The sequence below is a fragment of the Phyllobates terribilis genome, unplaced genomic scaffold, assembly GCF_046119375.1.
Source record: "Phyllobates terribilis strain yellow unplaced genomic scaffold, ASM4611937v1 Scaffold_1033__1_contigs__length_460475, whole genome shotgun sequence".
Lineage (NCBI taxonomy): Eukaryota > Metazoa > Chordata > Amphibia > Anura > Dendrobatidae > Phyllobates > Phyllobates terribilis.
The window spans coordinates 174084-193048 of record NW_027363793.1 but is presented as its reverse complement, the minus strand read 5'-3'; the positions used below and the strand labels follow the sequence as shown (position 1 = coordinate 193048).

The 18965-nt window shown below is 47.4% G+C and overlaps 1 pseudogene; it reads left to right on the top strand.

The window, feature by feature from the left end:
* The first annotated feature begins 8426 nt into the window (after nucleotides 1–8426).
* LOC141242295 (U2 spliceosomal RNA) lies at nucleotides 8427–8540 on the top strand (annotated as a pseudogene).
* The last annotated feature ends 10425 nt before the right edge of the window (nucleotides 8541–18965 follow it).

Sequence of the window (18965 nt, the reverse complement as noted above, 5' to 3'; positions counted from 1 at the left end):
CAGCGGGACGTCACTTCCCACAAACAAATCTGACCTCAGATGCTGTGATCTCACCCAAATCATGGCATCTTAGTCTCACCTGGCGAGGTGGATCTTCTAAGCCTCGGGTCTGGGTGGGCACACGGACCCCGGGTGTTGGTGTGGCAAGCAGGAAGGCACATGAGCAGCAAGGAATTGGCACTCAGGAATCTTGGGAGCTGCAGGATGGATGTAGCGTAACCCAGTAGGAATGGAAGAAAGTTAACGCAGAAGGTGGAGCACACCAAACAAAAGTCTAAAAACTCAATCCTAAGACCCAGGTGTGTGTCCTAATGGTCCATAAATAGGATTTAGGAGATTATGTCACTGAGCTACACAGGACAACCTGTAAAACCTGACGTGGAGCACAGCACGGGGCAGCAGACCGAAGTGAAGGAAGCAGAGCTCGGATACCCAAGACAGGTGTATAATACTTAATTTCACATGCCCAATTTGCATATGACAGCCGGCACATAAAAAGTTTAGTCTTTTAAGGTAGAAACATTTTTGCCAGATATATACCGTGAATGTCAATGCAGGAATTTGGCATGCCTGAAGGACCTGACAGGTTCACTTTACGGGGACCCTCTTCGGTTCGTTTGAAGGGTCCCTTGACAATAAGCTGATCACAGCTGTAGTCGGGTGGACGCAGCAACGAGGACTAAGTTGCAGGAATCATTTTCTTACCATTCCCATTAGAATCAATACTGTCCTAAGTCCTACAGAGCGAGGGGTGCAACGTGTCCGATAATAATTGAGGGTCAAATCAGAAATCTCAAGGGTAAACGAGACTGATTTATATTTGTATTCCAGTTTATAGAAGAATTTCACACCCTGGCCAGAGATATCATGGGACTGCCCACCCGCGCTTACTTCACCATGGTACACCTCGACTGCGATGACTTAAAGCAAGGCCTGGCTGACAAAGCAAAAAGTTTTGCAAATATATTACTAGATAGACTGGTGACAAATCACAGATTGGAGAATGAAGAGTGAGTAAAATCCTGGATTCAAGGAGGTTTCACAATAGAAAAAAATAATCTGTAATGGGCCTCTACCTGCCATGTGCCGTTCAGGGGCCCTTGGGGTCAAGGTCAAGTGCTACTTCTGCTATGATTTCATACAGTGAGTTATAGATGCTGATGCTACAGTAAAAGTTAAGAATCTCACATTACTTTACTTATGATACCATAAAATATCATCACATTCCAGTATATAATATACAGGTGCATCTCACTAAATTAGAATATCATCAAAAAGTTAATTTTTTTCATTTCTTCAGTACAAAAATTTAAATTCATATATTATATAGAGTCATTACAAACAGAGTGATATATTTCAAGTGTTTATTTCTGTTAATGTTGTTGATTATGGCTTACAGCCAATGGAAACACAAAAGTCATTATCTCAGTAAATTAAAATAATTAACAAATACACCTGCAAAGGCTTCCTAAGCTTTTAAAAAGGTCCCTTAGTCTGTTTCAGTAGGCTCCACAATCATTGGGAAGACTGCTGACTTGACAGATGTCCAGAAGGCAGTCATTGACACACTCCACAAGGTCCCAGAGTTCCAATTTTCATTTGGAAATCAAGGTCCCAGAGTCTGGAGGAAGAGTGGAGAGGCCACAATCCAAGCTGCTTGAGGTCTTGTGTGAAGTTTCCACAATCAGTGATGGTTTGGGGAGCCATGTCATCTGCTGGTGTAGGTCCACTGTGTTTTATCAAGACCAAAGTCAGCGCAGCCGTCTACCAGGACATTTTACAGCACTTCATGCTTCCCTCTGCTGACAAGCTTTTTGGAGATGGAAACGTCATTCTCCAGCAGGACTTGGCCCCTGTCCACACGGCCAAAAGTACCAATACCTGGTTTACAAACAACAGTATCACTGTGCTTGATTGGCAGAAAACTCGCCTGACCTAATCCCCATAGAGAATCTATTATAGAGAATCTATAGGGTATTGTCAAGAGGAAGATGAGAGACATCAGACCCAACAATGCAGACGAGCTGAAGGCTGCTATCAAAGCAACCTGGGCTTCCATAACACCTCAGCAGGGCCACAGGCTGATCGCCTCCATGCCACATTGCCGCATTGATGCAGTAATTGATGCAAAAGGATCCCAGACCAAGTACTGAGTGCATTTACTGACTATACATTTCAGTAGGACATTTCAGATTTTAAAAACATTTTTCAATCTGTTGTTATAAAGTATTCTAATTTACTGAGATAATGACTGTTGTGTTTTCATCGGCTGTAAGCCATAATCATCAACATTAAAAGAAATAAACACTTGAAATAGATCCCTCTGTGTGTAATGACTCTATATAATATATGAGTTTCAATTTTTGTACTGAAAACTGAAATAAAGTAACTTTTTGATGATATTCTAATTTAGTGAGATGCCCCTGTATGTAATAATCTTTGCTTCGCTTAGGATCTTCATGTAATTTGAGAAAATCAAGGAACAAGCGTTAAAGACTCCTGAAACTAATGAAGATGTAATAGAGGAGATTGCGCTTGTGGAGCAGGCGAAGAATAAAAGCCTGGTAGAGCTAAAGTCCCGAATTGCTGTACTTACGTCCCTGGGTATAATTAGTGTAAAACATAATATATAGGATTATTCCGATATTTCTTGTGTCCTGGTTAATATGTATTTTTCCATATATAGGTCATGTCATACTAGCTATACTTACCAGTCCCCCTCCAGGTTTCAGTGATGAGATCCCCAACATGATCATGTGATTGCTGCAGCCTATCAGTGACTACGGTGGTAACCTGCTACAGCCAGTGATTGGCTACAGAAATCACATGTCCACATAGAGCAGGAAGAACACAAACTGATGGAGGGAACTGTAGTTGTGGAGCATCAGTATAATTTTATAACCTAAGTTTTTGGAAAAAATATAATTGGTGCAACCCCTGTGATTGTAGATGCTAGATACATTAATACAGAGTGAGTTTCATTTTTTTAATTTTAGGAGTGTCAGCGGAGGATGAGTTATCTTCTAGATGTTCATTTATTTGTACCTGAAGATATCATCCTGAACTCAACAGTGTTACTGTGGCCAAAAAATATCAACCCAGTGTTTGATGAAAATGTCCAGGTATGTGGGCTCATTTCTGAAAATGGGGTCTCGGGTGCCAGCCCCAATGAAGCAGCAGCCCCCTGCAGTGTCCAGGTAATTAAACGGGGCGCTCTGGGAGCGTTTTTTGATAACTGTTCCTTTCTAAAAGCTGATTGAAAACGGCAAGTGTAAAGGAGAGGGCGAGCTGCTGGGAAAAGAGAGACGCTTATGCTGGAACTGGAGAAACTTTTGCGTCGGATGGAAGAATTTGCAGAGTACTCTGAGCTGGATATGATGCAGCAGGTATGATAGTCACAGGCTGTGTTATAGTTTTCCCTCTTCTTATTTTCATTACTTTAAGACTCTTTTCATATTTGTACAGATCCTTTTTACCCAAAACGCATCATGGTTGTCGTGAACGATAATTTTTTTGTGCAATACAAAAGATCATTTCACCCGACGATCAAGTGTTTGGCCATTCGTCGGTGATTGGCAGCCTATTTATACTGCACAATTATCCTTAAACGAGCGTTCCTGGGAAGTAGTTATAAAATGCTCCCTAACTCCGGTTTGGAGTTGCATTAGGCTTTTTTTATGTTGTTTCTTTTGGGGGGGTTCTATCCCTTTTTAAAGGCAAGAATCAAGAATATTGAGACTACAGCCAATAGTGTAACCTGAAGCTTCAATGCAAAATCTCCATTAGGGCCCCCAACTATTGCAGGTCTTTAATAGTAGTGATCTTCTCATATGAGTCAAAGAGACCTTTTGAGCCCCCCTTAGCTCCAGATGCGACTGCAATCCCTGCACGCACTGTAGTTACGCCCTTGACTGCAGCATTATTTTTGCTATGCAAAAAAAAACTATGAAAAAAACATAAACCCGACTGACCACGATTATCAGCCAGAACAGTCTTTATAGAGGCAGTCCCTAGTGCTTAACCTGAAGTGCAGTCAAACAAAGGCAGGTCAGAGGCAGTCGTCACACCTGAGCACTGGCGTATGAAAGCGTCCACTAGGCCTGAAACGCGTTGCATCCAATAGGCCTGAAACGCATTGCGTCCAATAGGCCTGAAACACGTTGCGTCCAATAGGCCTGAAACGCATTGCGTCCAATAGGCCTGAAACGAGTTGTTCCAATAGGCCTGAAACGCGTTGCGTCCAATAGGCCTAAAAATCGTTGCGTCCAATAGGCCTGAAAATCGTTGCGTCCAATAGGCCTGAAATGCATTGCGTCCAATAGTCCTGAAATGCATTGCGTCCAATAGGCCTGAAATGCATTGCGTCCAATAGGCCTGAAATGCGTTGATTCCAATAGGCCTGAAACGCATTGCGTCCAGTAGGCCTGAAACGCGTTGCGTCCAATAGGCCTGAAACGATTTGTGTCCAATAGACCTGAAAGGCCTGAAAGTTACACCTCTGACATCAGCTGTCTATAAAGTGGAGCATATAGGAGTCTGTATTCTGCAAATGAGAAGTAAAGTTCACCGGTGAGAAGTCAGTCTCATACTGTAACTTGTGACTGTCTAACTCATTTTCTTTAACGGAGGCAGTCCGGTTAACCCTTTACTTATCTGTGTTTATTGTGCCTGGTTTCAGTAAGTGACAGATGTGAGGACTGTACAGAAGCGAATAGCAGACGCAGAGGAGGCGGTGGCTTATATTAACAAAGAAGAAGCACTGTATAAATGGGACCTTACAACATACCCTGAGCTGGATTCTTCAAAAGTCAACATCGAACCTTACCAGAAACTTTTTGCACTGATTTACAAATGGCAAAAAACTGAAAAAAAGTATGTGCACCCCATTGGGGAATTCTGAGTTAACTCTTGGCATGCCGTTATTTATTAACACCAGACGTGATCTGAAGTGGAGAGTAAATGGTACATTTAAACAAGCTGATGATCATTCCCAATTATCAGCCCATGTAAATGTGCCTGTAATCACCCGATGAACAAGCAAAACACTAATTCGTTGGGAACGAATCATTTATGGCAGCAAAAATCATCTTTATCTACAGCACTTCGCCCCTTGTAACCTTATAGGGACAAAGTATATCTAATAACCAATCGTTCTGTCCCCATCACTGTTCTTCGGTCCTGGAAATAACCAAGCGCCAAAAGTCTTGCATATATTACAAGGGGATTATGTGTTATTAAAGGGCTGTCCGGCCTTGGGGCACAAGTCTGCAGTCACTCCATGTGACTGCAGTCATGTGAATCCTCACAGCATGTGTACTGTGCGCGTAATAAGGATTCTCCAGCATCGGGAGCACAGGCATGTGACAGCAAGTATGTGATTTGCATATATACGGTCACATCCCAACTAGACATATCCGGCCTTGCTCAATGCAAGCACATTGAGTGGAGCCAGACACGTCTAGTCGGAATGTGGTCTGAAGTATGCAAATCACATACTTGTGGTCACATAACAGCCCGTTCCCGGCACCGGAAAATCCTCGCAGTGCGTGCAATTTGAGAATTTAAAAGTCTGCAGTTACATAGACTGTAGACTTGTACCCCAAGGCCGGACAATCCCTTCTGCAAAATAGGAGATAAATGTATGATCGGTAGGGGTGCTCTAATACTGAGGACAGAGGTTCCAAAGTCTGCTGTGTGAATGGAGTGATCGTGCGCATGCATAGCCAGTGCTCCATTCATGTCTGTGGGAGCAGTCATGCGCATGCATAGCCATCACTCCCATAGATGCACACATGCTTCATTCACAAAGCTGTATCTAGGACCACCGCTTTCAAAACTGCTGGGGGCTGCAGCAGTCAGACTCCCAGTGATCAGACATTTATCAACAACCTTGTGGATAGGTGATTAAACATTATTTATGGGACAACCATAGCCATAGATGTAGAAGAGAAAAAAAGCAGAATAAACAGTAATAGATGAGCTAAAAACATGAAATTTATCAAAATATGTCTTGAAAAATCTCACGCTTCCAGGTGGATCGACGGCGCTTTCCTTGACCTGAACGGAGAAAGCATGGAAGCCGAGGTGGACGAATTCCTCCGAGAGGTCTACAAGATGATGAAACTGTTTCAGCAGAAGCAGAAGACGTTAGAAGAGGAGAAGAAAAAGGCGTCTCAACACCGGACACTGTCTGAAGATAAGGATTCGGTGGACGAGGAAAAGAAGGAAAGCCGCATAGTTCTCATGTGTTCTGCCATCACCGAGCAAATCAAGGCTTTTAAGGTAGATGCATCAAATAATGGATATATCAGTAATCTGGGCCCGGTTTGCTGGAGCGCGCTGTTACCTCCCAATCCCAGCCAACTTTAGCACAGTGGTTACTATCGAGACAGCAGCGGTGGTCGGTCTCCTAGGCAACGATCTGTAAACAAAAGAAAAGTCTTAATATCTCAAGAACGGCTGCAAATGTCAAGAAGCAGTAAATTGCAAAAGTGCAGGTTTTTACAATATCTATGAAGATGGGAATAACCCTTTAATTCATTTTTGTAGCCGTAATCCCGGGACACTGATTATGATTGACTCCTTTTCAGGAATATATCCCTCTGGTGAGCATCCTTTGCAACCCATGCCCCTCCTATATATCCATCCTGGCCTCCATGTGTCCAGCCTGCCCCCCTTCATATATCCATTCTGTCCCATATATCTATATATATCTATATCTATATCATATATATATAACAGTTTTGATTTATATATATCCATCCTAGCCCCCCCATATATGCATCCCACCCCACCCCATATATCTATCCAGGTCCCCACGTGTCCAGCTTGCCCCCCTTCACCTCCATGCGTCCATCCAGGTCCCCACGTGTCCAGCTTGCCCCCCTTCACCTCCATGCGTCCATCCAGGTCCCCACGTGTCCAGCCTGCCCCCCCTTCAGCCCCATGCGTCCATCCAGGTCCCACGTGTCCAGTCTGCCCCCCCTTCAGCCCCATGCGTCCATCCAGGTCCCACGTGTCCAGTCTGCCCCCCCTTCAGCCTCATGCGTCCATCCAGGTTGCCACGTGTCCAGCCTGCCCCGCTTCAGCCCCATGCGTCCATCCAGGTCCCCACGTGTCCAGCCTGCCCCCCCTTCAGCCTCATGCGTCCATCCAGGTCGCCACGTGTCCAGCCTGCCCCCCCTTCAGCCCCATGCATCCATCCAGGTACCCACGTGTCCAGCCTGCCCCCCCTTCAGCCCCATGCATCCATCCAGGTCCCCACATGTCCAGCCTGCCCCCCCTTCAGTCCCATGCATCCATCCATGTCCCCACATGTCCAGCCTGCCCCCCCTTCAGCTCCATGCGTCCATCCATGTCCCCACATGTCCAGCCTGCCCCCCCTTCAGCCCCATGCGTCCATCCATGTCCCCATGTGTCCAGCCTGACCCCCCTTCAGCCCCATGCGTCCATCCATGCATCCTGGGTAGGTGTAAATGCCCCTCCAGCCATCCATCCTGGGTAGATGTATATGCTTTTCCATTCATCCATCCATCCTGGGTAGGTGTATATGCCCCTCCATCCATCCATCCATCCATCCATCCAATCTATCTATCTTTCTATCCCTTCCTTTCTGAGATAAGCTGCAATAATGCATTTGTCCTTTGCTACACCTTTGCACATACGCCATATACCTAATCAGTGGCCTTGTTATCAGCTGCTACTCTTTTAATTCAACTGTCCCATCAGGTGGGTGTTGCTGAGTACCACGCATTTAAAAAAAATGTGGGGCCGTTGCGATTTCTTTAGTGAAATGCTGGCTCCCTCTGAAAGAGCACTGACTTCTTTAATTTTCTATCTATGGATGAAAAAAAGATAAAAAAAAGTTTGGTCTGAGATGTTGTTTTGAAGTGCTACCTATGTCTGTCAATCAGAGCATCCTATTGGTTTTCACCCAGGCAGATAGATTGCTTGCAATAGATGTAATGAGTGAATGGAACAATGGAATAATGCAAGAGAATGGGACAATGGAACAATGGAATAATGCTAGAATGGAAGAATGGAACATCATTGCACATGTCATAATGGGCTCCTAGCCTTTATCTGGCTGTGCTTCGGCAGTCAGCTACAGTCTGCAGGGAGCCTGCAGACTAGGAAGAAGGTGGACCGCCGCTTGTTTGTTCACTAATTAGTTATCCTCTCCCCATCCCCTTGTCTGCAGGTACATGGGACATTGGGGGGGAGGGGAGAATGTTTGAAAATAGGCAGACTCATGCAGATTAAAAATGCATGCGTGGGCTGCAGCTGCAACAAGCAGTAAAGTTGTGGGTTTTAAGATGTCTATTGATGAACAACATGTCCTCCTAAGGGGAGTCTTTGTCCCTATCCCTACAATGGGTGCATTCTTGAAGCCAGGGTGCAGTCATAGGCCAAAACCAATTCAGGTTATCGCTTCTCGGCCTTTTGGCTAACATCAAGTGTAGTATCTGTTCTCATTTAGTATATGTGCTTAGCTTTTACCAATATATTGCATTGCAATGTTATCTATCTATCTATCTTCCCGGCTGCTTGTTTTCCCTCTATCCACACCCTCCTCTTCTTTGATTGACAGCTCTGGCTTCATAGAACCAGAGAAGGAAGGAGACAGAGGTAAAACAAGCAGGTGGGAAGGTGTATATAAAGGATTGGCCCACGCCGTGATCCACGGAGCGCTTGTACTTGGTTTCAACAGTCATTCTGTGCTGACAGTCCCTTTAAAATCAGTGTTTCCCAAACTCCAGTCCTCACGGCCCCCCACAGGTCATGTCTTCAGGATTTCCATAGTATTGCACAGGTGAGAGAATTCCGGATTCCTTGATGATACTTTCATCACATGTGTAACACTGAGGAAATCCTGAAAACCTGACCTGTTGGGGGCCATGAGGACTGGAGTTTGGGAAACACTGCTTTAAATGGAGCGGTGCTGCAGTTTTATTATTCAGCAATTAGCAGGATCCCCCAACAATTTCTTAAGCAATGAGAAAATGCAGTCCCTAATGATGTCCTCTGACAATAAGCGGATGACGGACAGCAGATGCATTGGGTTCTGCATTTCTTGGAGAATGGGATGGGGCAGCTTCTGTCTTCTCAGTGATACAATCAGGAAGGAGATGCAGCGTGAGACAATCCCTGTCTACATCTTTGATCTGATCATCAATACAGAGGGCTGATTGGTGAAGACAGAGGGAAAGGCTAATAAAATTATTAAAAAAAACTTCGTTTTTCGGCTGCCACTTCCTCTGGGGTCAGTATGCCAACCTCATTGACTTCATAGCACTTGCCAGAGTGGGCAGACACGATTTATTGCCTTTACACACGTCACCTCCACACAGGGCGATGCTGCTACGACGCCTCTGTAGTGATCAAACGTTGAGTCAAACAGCAGGGCTTTAAGAGGGCTGCCCTTTTCAATCTTGGGACTAAAACACAAAAATAAGACATCCTGTTAAAGGGGATAAAGGTAAGTAAACCGCGTTCAGTCCAGAGTGATGAATTCCAAAAGATAAAGTTTATTCCGCCATCACATAACGTTTCGACCTGTTATAGGTCTTTATCAAGTATATACAAAGACATAGAGGGATACTGATCCCCTTTAAGGAAAATCAGTGGCCAGAACCCTTTAAATTCCCCTTAAATGGTCCAAAACTGAAACTGTGGGAACAATATAATCCACTTAGGGTTCAAACTTACAGTCAAGGGTTTGATAAAATTATCTACACCCTTGTGTCTCCAGAAAGCATAGCGTACGTTCACGTGCTGAAAATGCCGACCAGTGCTGGAGTGAGCAGAGGTCCGCAGCTTGTGACACTCCTGCTGTAGTGAAACTACAGATCCCAGCAGACTGACGGTCTCTCATCAAGTTATGCTGGGAGCCGCAGTTTCACAAATAGTGCTAGAGGATCCATGTCAGAAATATGAGGCTGCCACTAGGGTTTCTCCCACAAATATGTAATCGGACGTGGAGCAGATCTGCACGTGGATGAGCCATATTCTCTATCTGTGAACATACTACTCCTTCACTCAGATTCTAAGTGGTTCTGCAGCGCATCTGTGCAGAGCAAGCTGTCAATCAAAATCCGGGCCGGGTTTACAGCCGTCACCCCTGATATAGCGAGAGGTGCTGTGATCCAAGACTGTAGCCGCTCCGTGCACAACGATGAGTGAAGGCCGGCGGCTGCAGGGAGGAAAGAAGTTAATTTTCTCCCGGTACCTACACTATCAATAAGGCGGCCGGGCAGCATTGTAACAATATTTATCTGCAGATTAACCCTATACCTGCAGGTACATAGCATTTTCCAAGGTGACAGGTTCCCTTTAATAAAGAGAAGATGGATAGAGCCGCATTAGTCCGTACTCACGGTGGAAGCCTCCTGACTAGTGTTGAGCATTCCGATACTGAAATATCGGGTATCGGCCGATATTCGCGGTATCGGAATTCCGATACTTAATTCCGATACTATTGCAATATCGTATACCGGAATCGGAAGTTCCCATAATGCAATGAGACATTTTCATTTTATTCAGCCAATGAGGATCCTAAGAAGTGTGGGCACATCCTGTTAGGCATGTAGGCATCTTAACTAATGGCATGGCTGTGATTGGCTGCTGAAATGATGTCATGATGCACTATAAAAGCCACCGCCGCCATTTTGAGCTCACTCTGCTGTGAATTCAGTTAGGGATAGGACGCTGTTGTTCTGAGGGACAGTTTTAGCTACCTATTTGCTCTATACTGCTTTACCCAAGCTACTTTCTAAATCACTGTGCCTTGCAGTGCTAGTGCACAGTTCCCTGTGCTGTTCACCGCTATCTGCAAGGTCTGTGTGTGTGAGTGCAGCTCACCCTGTAGTGTGTGCTTCAGCCAAGTCTGGTTGTAGTGCACTCAGTGTGTGTCACTGCCTCATACATTGTCCTTTTTTGCCAATTCATAATTTTTCCTGATATCTCCTATTAGTGTGGTGGTTCCATCTGTATTCAGCTAAATTGGTTCCAAACACACTATATAGGAGTAGATAGAGAAATTTTTTTCCGTCTTGCAGCACTAGTGCACAGTGCTCTGCATCTGTACTGTTCACCGCTGTCTGCAAGGTCTGGTGTGTGAGTGCAGCTCACCCTGTAGTGTGTGCTTCAACCCCGTCTGGTTGTAGTGCACTCAGTGTGTGTCACTGCCTCATACATTGTCCTTTATTGCCAATTCATAATTTTTCCTGATATCTCCTATTAGTGTGGTGGTTCCATCTGTATTCAGCTAAATTGGTTCCAAACACACTATATAGGAGTAGATAGAGAATTTTTTTTCCGTCTTGCAGCACTAGTGCACAGTGCTCTGCATCTGTACTGTTCACCGCTGTCTGCAAGGTCTGGTGTGTGAGTGCAGCTCACCCTGTAGTGTGTGCTTCAACCCCGTCTGGTTGTAGTGCACTCAGTGTGTGTCACTGCCTCATACATTGTCCTTTATTGCCAATTCATAATTTTTCCTGATATCTCCTATTATTGTGGTGGTTCCATCCATATTCAGCTAAATTGATTCCAAACACACTATATAGGAGTAGATAGAGGAGCCTTTCTGCAGCATTGGGCCCTGCAGCCCCAGCCAGATTAGTATTAGCCTATTTTTTGCAGCCTCATCTATTGCATTGTAGGTTACCTTCCTACATTGTAATAGCTACAAAAAGTTTGTGATACTATCGTTATTACATCTTTAGGCACATCCAGTGTCTTTTTGTGACAAAAAAAACCTAAATAAAGTTCACCAAACACTCCACTTTACAGTTGTGTAGGCCACATTAGCTCATATTAAAGTCTAGTCCACACTTTATAAAATTAGTGTTTCTTATACCTGTTAGCAGCTGTTCAGGAATAAGCACACTAAGCCCTTAGTACTTTTCTGCCTATCTTTATCAGTCTACCAAGATGAAGAAGGCAGGGAGTAAGGCATGTGGTCGTGGTCGTGGGCGTGGGCGTGGAGTTTCTGCAGGGAGAGGACGTGAGGATTCTGTGCCTGCAGGGAGAGGACGTGGGGATTCTGTGCCTGCTGCGGGCACCAGTGACTCAGCATCCCCCAGTTTTACCAGGGAACAGTCCTTTATGCGCAGCTTTGTAGGAGCTAGCCGTACCCCACTGCTGCGCGAGGACCAAATTGAAGCCGTTGTCGGATGGATGGCAGCTAACGCATCGACTTCAATTAGTTCCAGATCCTCTCAGGTCCTGAGCACTGAAGAGCACCCATCTGTCTCTTCACCACCTGCCAAATTGCCCAGGCAGTCAGAGAGCCCTGGACAGGAGCCATCTCTACTTCTGTTCTCTGAATCTCTTGGCTTGGAAAGAGGGGGCCAGCCAAGCAGAATTCGAGAATTTGAAGAAGAGGTAGTATGCAGTGATGCGCAACCGTTTTGTCTCTCTGAATCTGAAGAGGCGGGTGGGCCAGTGCCTATGGTCAGCAGCACACCTCAGTACGCATCTGATGATGAGACTCAGGTGCCACTTTCTGGTGCGTACTGTGCTGTCGAGACTACCCAGGAGAAGCAGTTGTTTGAAGAGGGTGGTGTAGATGATGAGGTCCTTGACCCATCATGGCGTGAGGGACAGGAAGGTGGTGGGAGCAGCTCTGAGGAAGAGATTCCCCGAACGGCCCAAAAAGGAGGGAGAGGGAGGGGGCAGACTTGGTTGCCTGTAGCCTCCACTTCGGCACCCATTAGGAGCATGGCTCTTCCAAAATCCAAAGCGGGCGCTCCCAAGACTTGCAGTGCCTGGTCCTTTTTTGACACAGTTGCAGATGACATTTGCTTTGTCAAATGCAAGCTGTGTAATCAGAAGGTGAAAAGAGGGAAAAGTGTCAGCAACCTCAATACCACAAATATGTGGAAACATGTGCGGACCAAGCACGTGGTGGAGTTACACAAACACACTGAAGACCTAGGCCAACCTACAGCGCCACCTACCACCTCTTCAGCTCGTGTTGTAGCCTCTTCCTCCAGCTCACACACAGCTGGTTCGGCTTCCTCACAGGATCGCCATGGAAGAATCTCTGGCACTGTTGTACAGAGACACAGTGTAATTCCACCCACAGCACCACTTTCCCAGTCATCCTCACACTCCCAGGCCAGTCTACAGCCATCGTTAGCACAGGCATGGGAGAAAAGGCGCCCATACTCGGCAAACCACCCCCGAGCACAGGCTCTGAATGCTGGCATTGCTAAACTACTGGCCCTTGAAATGCTATCATTCAGGCTGGTGGAGACTGACACATTCCGTAACTTTATGGCATTGGCAGTCCCACAATACAACGTGCCCAGCCGCTTTTATTTCAGCAGGCAAGCCGTCCCTGCCCTGCAACATCATGTGGAGGGAAAAATTAAACATGCGCTACAAAACGCCGTCAGTAGCAAGGTCCACCTGACCACTGATGCGTGAACCAGTAAGCATGGACAGGGACGATACCTTTCCCTCACTGCCCATTGGGTAAATGTTGTGGAGCCGGGTACAGATCTTGAGAGTGGCGCTGTACGTGTTCTGCCAACTCCAAGGATTGCAGGAATCCAGTCTGTACACATTGACTCCTCCTCATACTCCAGTTCCTCTGAATCAGCGCTGCAGGAGCCGTCACGGTCTACCTCCACATCGACCCGTGAACGGTTACCTGTTATGATGACCGATATGAGCACAGCCGTGGCCAAACGTCAACAGGCCGTATTAAAATTAATTTCTTTGGGGAATCGAAGCCACACAGCGCAGGAGCTCTGGAATGCCATCAAGCAGCAGAGTGACGTGTGGTTTGTGCCAGCGAATCTCCAGCCAGGCATGGTAGTGTGTGACAATGGCCGAAATCTGGTGGCAGCTCTGGGCCTAGGCAACCTCACTCACATCCCATGTCTGGCACATGTGCTCAACTTGGTCGTGCAGAGTTTTTTGAGGGACTATCCGGATCTTGATGCACTGCTTCACAAGGTCCGCATAGAGTGCGCTCACTTGCGGCGTTCCAGCAATGCAAGATCACGCATTGCAGCTCTGCAGCGCCGATTATGTCTTCCGGAACATCGCATCATATGTGACCTACCCACCAGGTGGAATTCAACGTTACATATGTTGGAGAGGTTGTGTGAGCAGCAGGCAGCAGTAATGGAGTACCAGCTGCAGCAGGCGCAAACAAGTCGCAGTGCGCGCCGTTCACACTTCACCACCACTGAGTGGGCCTCTATGAAGGACATTTGCCACGTTTTGCGTGCCTTCGATTATTCCACGCGGATGGCGAGTGCAGATGATGCACTAGTCAGCATGACTATCCCCCTTATCTGCCTGCTTGAAAAAACACTGCAAGCACTAAGGGACGAGGTTTTGGAAGAGGTGGAGGATGAGGAGTCACAAATGCCATCTGCTTCTCTACAGTCTGCGCAATGTGGTTCCTCACAAAGGCCTAGGCAGGGGACACTTTGTGAGGAGGATGAGGAGGAGTCAATGGATGAGGAAGACATCTGTCCAGAGGAGGGAGGTACACAATGCTCTAGTAGTCAGTATCTAGAGCGAGGGTGGGGTGATGCAGAGCAGGCAGAGATCACGCCTCAAGCAGGGGACAGCGTTTCTTGGCCAGTTGGCAGTCTGCAGCACATGGTTGATTTCATGCTGCAGTGCCTCAGAAACGACCGCCGCATCGCCCACATTCTCAACACGGCTGATTATTGGGTGTCCACCCTCCTAGATCCTCGCTACCGGGACAACTTACAAAGCCTCATAACACCATTGAACCGGGAGCGTAAAATGCGGGAGTACCAAGACGCACTGGTGCATTCCATCATGTTCTCCATTCCAACCGAGAGCAGTGCTGCTAGTGCTTTACAAAGCAGCTCAGTGCGTCGAGGCAGTGGAGGAAGCTCTGCACAAAGAGGGAGCAGAAGCAGCGCCTCAGCACAAGGCAAGACCAGTATGGCCGAAATGTGGCAAAGTTTTGTGTCCCCGCCGCCACAAATGTCTACACCATCACAGACAGCTCCAGTCAGCAGGAGGCAACGTTTCCGTCAGATGGTGACAGACTACATGTCTTGCCCTCTTAGTGTACTCCCAGACGGCTCTTCTCCCTTCAAGTTTTGGGTCTGTAAGCTGGATACATGGCCAGAGCTTAGTCAGTATGCACTGGAGGTGCTAGCTTGCCCTGCTGCTAGTGTATTATCGGAACGCGTCTTTAGTGCCGCAGGTGGTGTACTAACAGACCGTCGCATGCGACTATCCTCCGATAACGTTGACCGGCTTACTTTTCTCAAAATGAACAAGGCCTGGATCTCTCATGAATTTGCCAGTCCTCTTCCAGAATAAATAATTGGTTGGCAACAGTATCCAGGTCTCCTGTTCTGTTCATGTTTCTACCACCTGAACTGTAATCCCTGAGCTCCAACACCGCCAGTTGGCGCTCGGAAGTGCCGTCTGCACAGTCAACACTTGCTGCCGTGTTATTGGGGTTCAGTAACGTCAGCTGTTCTCCTGCTGTGCGGACGGCAATTTCTCCTGATTTGTCCACATCCACTGTACTACACATTTTAAAGTTGCTCCAATTACTCCTCTGGCTCCTCTGTTTTCATTCTTATCCCTGGGCTCCAGCACCGCCAGTTGGCGCTCGGAAGTGCTGTCTGCACAGTCAACACTTGCTACCATGTTATTGGGGTTCAGTAACGTCAGCTGTTCCCCTGCTGTGCGGACGGCAATTTCTCCTGCTCTGTCCACATTCTCACTACTACAGATTTTAAAGTTGCTCCAATTACACCTCTGGCTCCTCTGTTTTCAGTATTATCCCTGAGCTCCAACACCGCCAGTTGGCGCACGGAAGTGCCGTCTGCACAGTCAACACTTGCTGCCGTGTTATTGGGGTTCAGTAACGTCAGCTGTTCTCCTGCTGTGCGGACGGCAATTTCTCCTGCTTTGTCCAAATCCACTGTGCTACACATTTTAAAGTTGCTCGAATTACACCTCTGGCTCCTCTGTTTTCATTCTTATCCCTGGGCTCCAGCACCGCCAGTTGGCGCTCGGAAGTGCCGTCTGCACAGTCAACACTTGCTGCCGTGTTATTGGGGTTCAGTAACGTCAGCTGTTCCCCTGCTGTGCGGACGGCAATTTCTCCTGCTCTGTCCACATTCTCACTACTACAGATTTTAAAGTTGCTCCAATTACACCTCTGGCTCCTCTGTTTTCATTCTTATCCCTGGGCTCCAGCACCGCCAGTTGGCGCTCGGAAGTGCTGTCTGCACAGTCAACACTTGCTACCATGTTATTGGGGTTCAGTAACGTCAGCTGTTCCCCTGCTGTGCGGACGGCAATTTCTCCTGCTCTGTCCACATTCTCACTACTACAGATTTTAAAGTTGCTCCAATTACACCTCTGGCTCCTCTGTTTTCAGTATTATCCCTGAGCTCCAACACCGCCAGTTGGCGCACGGAAGTGCCGTCTGCACAGTCAACACTTGCTGCCGTGTTATTGGGGTTCAGTAACGTCAGCTGTTCTCCTGCTGTGCGGACGGCAATTTCTCCTGCTTTGTCCACATCCACTGTACTACACATTTTAAAGTTGCTCGAATTACACCTCTGGCTCCTCTGTTTTCATTCTTATCCCTGGGCTCCAGCACCGCCAGTTGGCGCTCGGAAGTGCCGTCTGCACAGTCAACACTTGCTACCATGTTATTGGGGTTCAGTAACGTCAGCTGTTCCCCTGCTGTGTTCACGGCAATTTCTCCTGCTCTGTCCATATTCACTGTGCTACTTATTTAAAACTTGCTCCAATTACACCTCTGGCTCCTCCGTTTTTAGTATTTACCCTGGGCTCCAACACCGCCAGTTGGCGCTCGGAAGTGCCGTCTGCACAGTCAACACTTGCTGCCGTGTTATTGGGGTTCAGTAACGTCAGCTGTTCTCCTGCTGTGCGGACGGCAATTTCTCCTGCTTTGTCCAAATCCACTGTACTACACATTTTAAAGTTGCTCGAATTACACCTCTGGCTCCTCTGTTTTCATTCTTATCCCTGGGCTCCAGCACCGCCAGTTGGCGCTCGGAAGTGCCGTCTGCACAGTCAACACTTGCTGCCGTGTTATTGGGGTTCAGTAACGTCAGCTGTTCCCCTGCTGTGCGGACGGCAATTTCTCCTGCTCTGTCCACATTCTCACTACTACAGATTTTAAAGTTGCTCCAATTACACCTCTGGCTCCTCTGTTTTCATTCTTATCCCTGGGCTCCAGCACCGCCAGTTGGCGCTCGGAAGTGCTGTCTGCACAGTCAACACTTGCTACCATGTTATTGGGGTTCAGTAACGTCAGCTGTTCCCCTGCTGTGCGGACGGCAATTTCTCCTGCTCTGTCCACATTCTCACTACTACAGATTTTAAAGTTGCTCCAATTACACCTCTGGCTCCTCTGTTTTCAGTATTATCCCTGAGCTCCAACACCGCCAGTTGGCGCACGGAAGTGCCGTCTGCACAGTCAACACTTGCTGCCGTGTTATTGGGGTTCAGTAACGTCAGCTGTTCTCCTGCTGTGCGGACGGCAATTTCTCCTGCTTTGTCCACATCCACTGTACTACACATTTTAAAGTTGCTCGAATTACACCTCTGGCTCCTCTGTTTTCATTCTTATCCCTGGGCTCCAGCACCGCCAGTTGGCGCTCGGAAGTGCCGTCTGCACAGTCAACACTTGCTACCATGTTATTGGGGTTCAGTAACGTCAGCTGTTCCCCTGCTGTGTTCACGGCAATTTCTCCTGCTCTGTCCATATTCACTGTGCTACTTATTTAAAACTTGCTCCAATTACACCTCTGGCTCCTCCGTTTTTAGTATTTACCCTGGGCTCCAACACCGCCAGTTGGCGCTCGGAAGTGCTGTCTGCACAGTCAACACTTGCTGCCGTGTTATTGGGGTTCAGTAACGTCAGCTGTTCCCCTGCTGTGCGGACGGCAATTTCTCCTGCTCTGTCCACATTCTCACTACTACAGATTTTAAAGTTGCTCGAATTACACCTCTGGCTCCTCTGTTTTCATTCTTATCCCTGGGCTCCAGCACCGCCAGTTGGCGCTCGGAAGTGCTGTCTGCACAGTCAACACTTGCTACCATGTTATTGGGGTTCAGTAACGTCAGCTGTTCCCCTGCTGTGCGGACGGCAATTTCTCCTGCTCTGTCCACATTCTCACTACTACAGATTTTAAAGTTGCTCCAATTACACCTCTGGCTCCTCTGTTTTCATTCTTATCCCTGGGCTCCAGCACCGCCAGTTGGCGCTCGGAAGTGCCGTCTGCACAGTCAACACTTGCTGCGGTGTTATTGGGGTTCGGTAACGTCAGCTGTTCCCCTGCTGTGTTCACGGCAATTTCTCCTGCTCTGTCCATATTCACTGTGCTACTTATTTAAAACTTGCTCCAATTACACCTCTGGCTCCTCCGTTTTTAGTATTTACCCTGGGCTCCAATACCGCTAGTTGCTGCTCAGAAGTGCCGTCTGCACAGTCAACGCTTGCTCCAGTGTTATTGGGATTCAGTAACGTCAGCTGATCCCCAGCTGTGTGTCCGGCAAATTCTCCTGCTTTGTCCACATCCACTGTAGTACGGATTTAAAACCTCCTCCAAATACACCTCTGGCTCTTCTGTTTTTAGTATTTACCCTGGGCTCCAGCACCGCCAGCTGGTTCTCGGCAGTTCCATTGGCTCTTGTACCTTCTGCTACCCATCCGGGTTCCAGTACCGTCAGCTGGTTCTCGGCAGTGTCTTTGGCACGGGTACTCCCTCCTGCCCAGCCTGGTTCCAGCACGCCAGCTGTTTCCGGGTAGTGTCAACGTCACTTTGCCTCCAATGCGTTGTCCTGTCGTGTTGCGGTCGGGTTAGCCGACTCTATGGTGCCTGCAGTTTAGGTGACTCCTATGTGGGCTGCGGGATCTGGCAATGAAGGCTGGTTCCATAGTGCCAATAGGACAAGCACCCTCTGTAGGA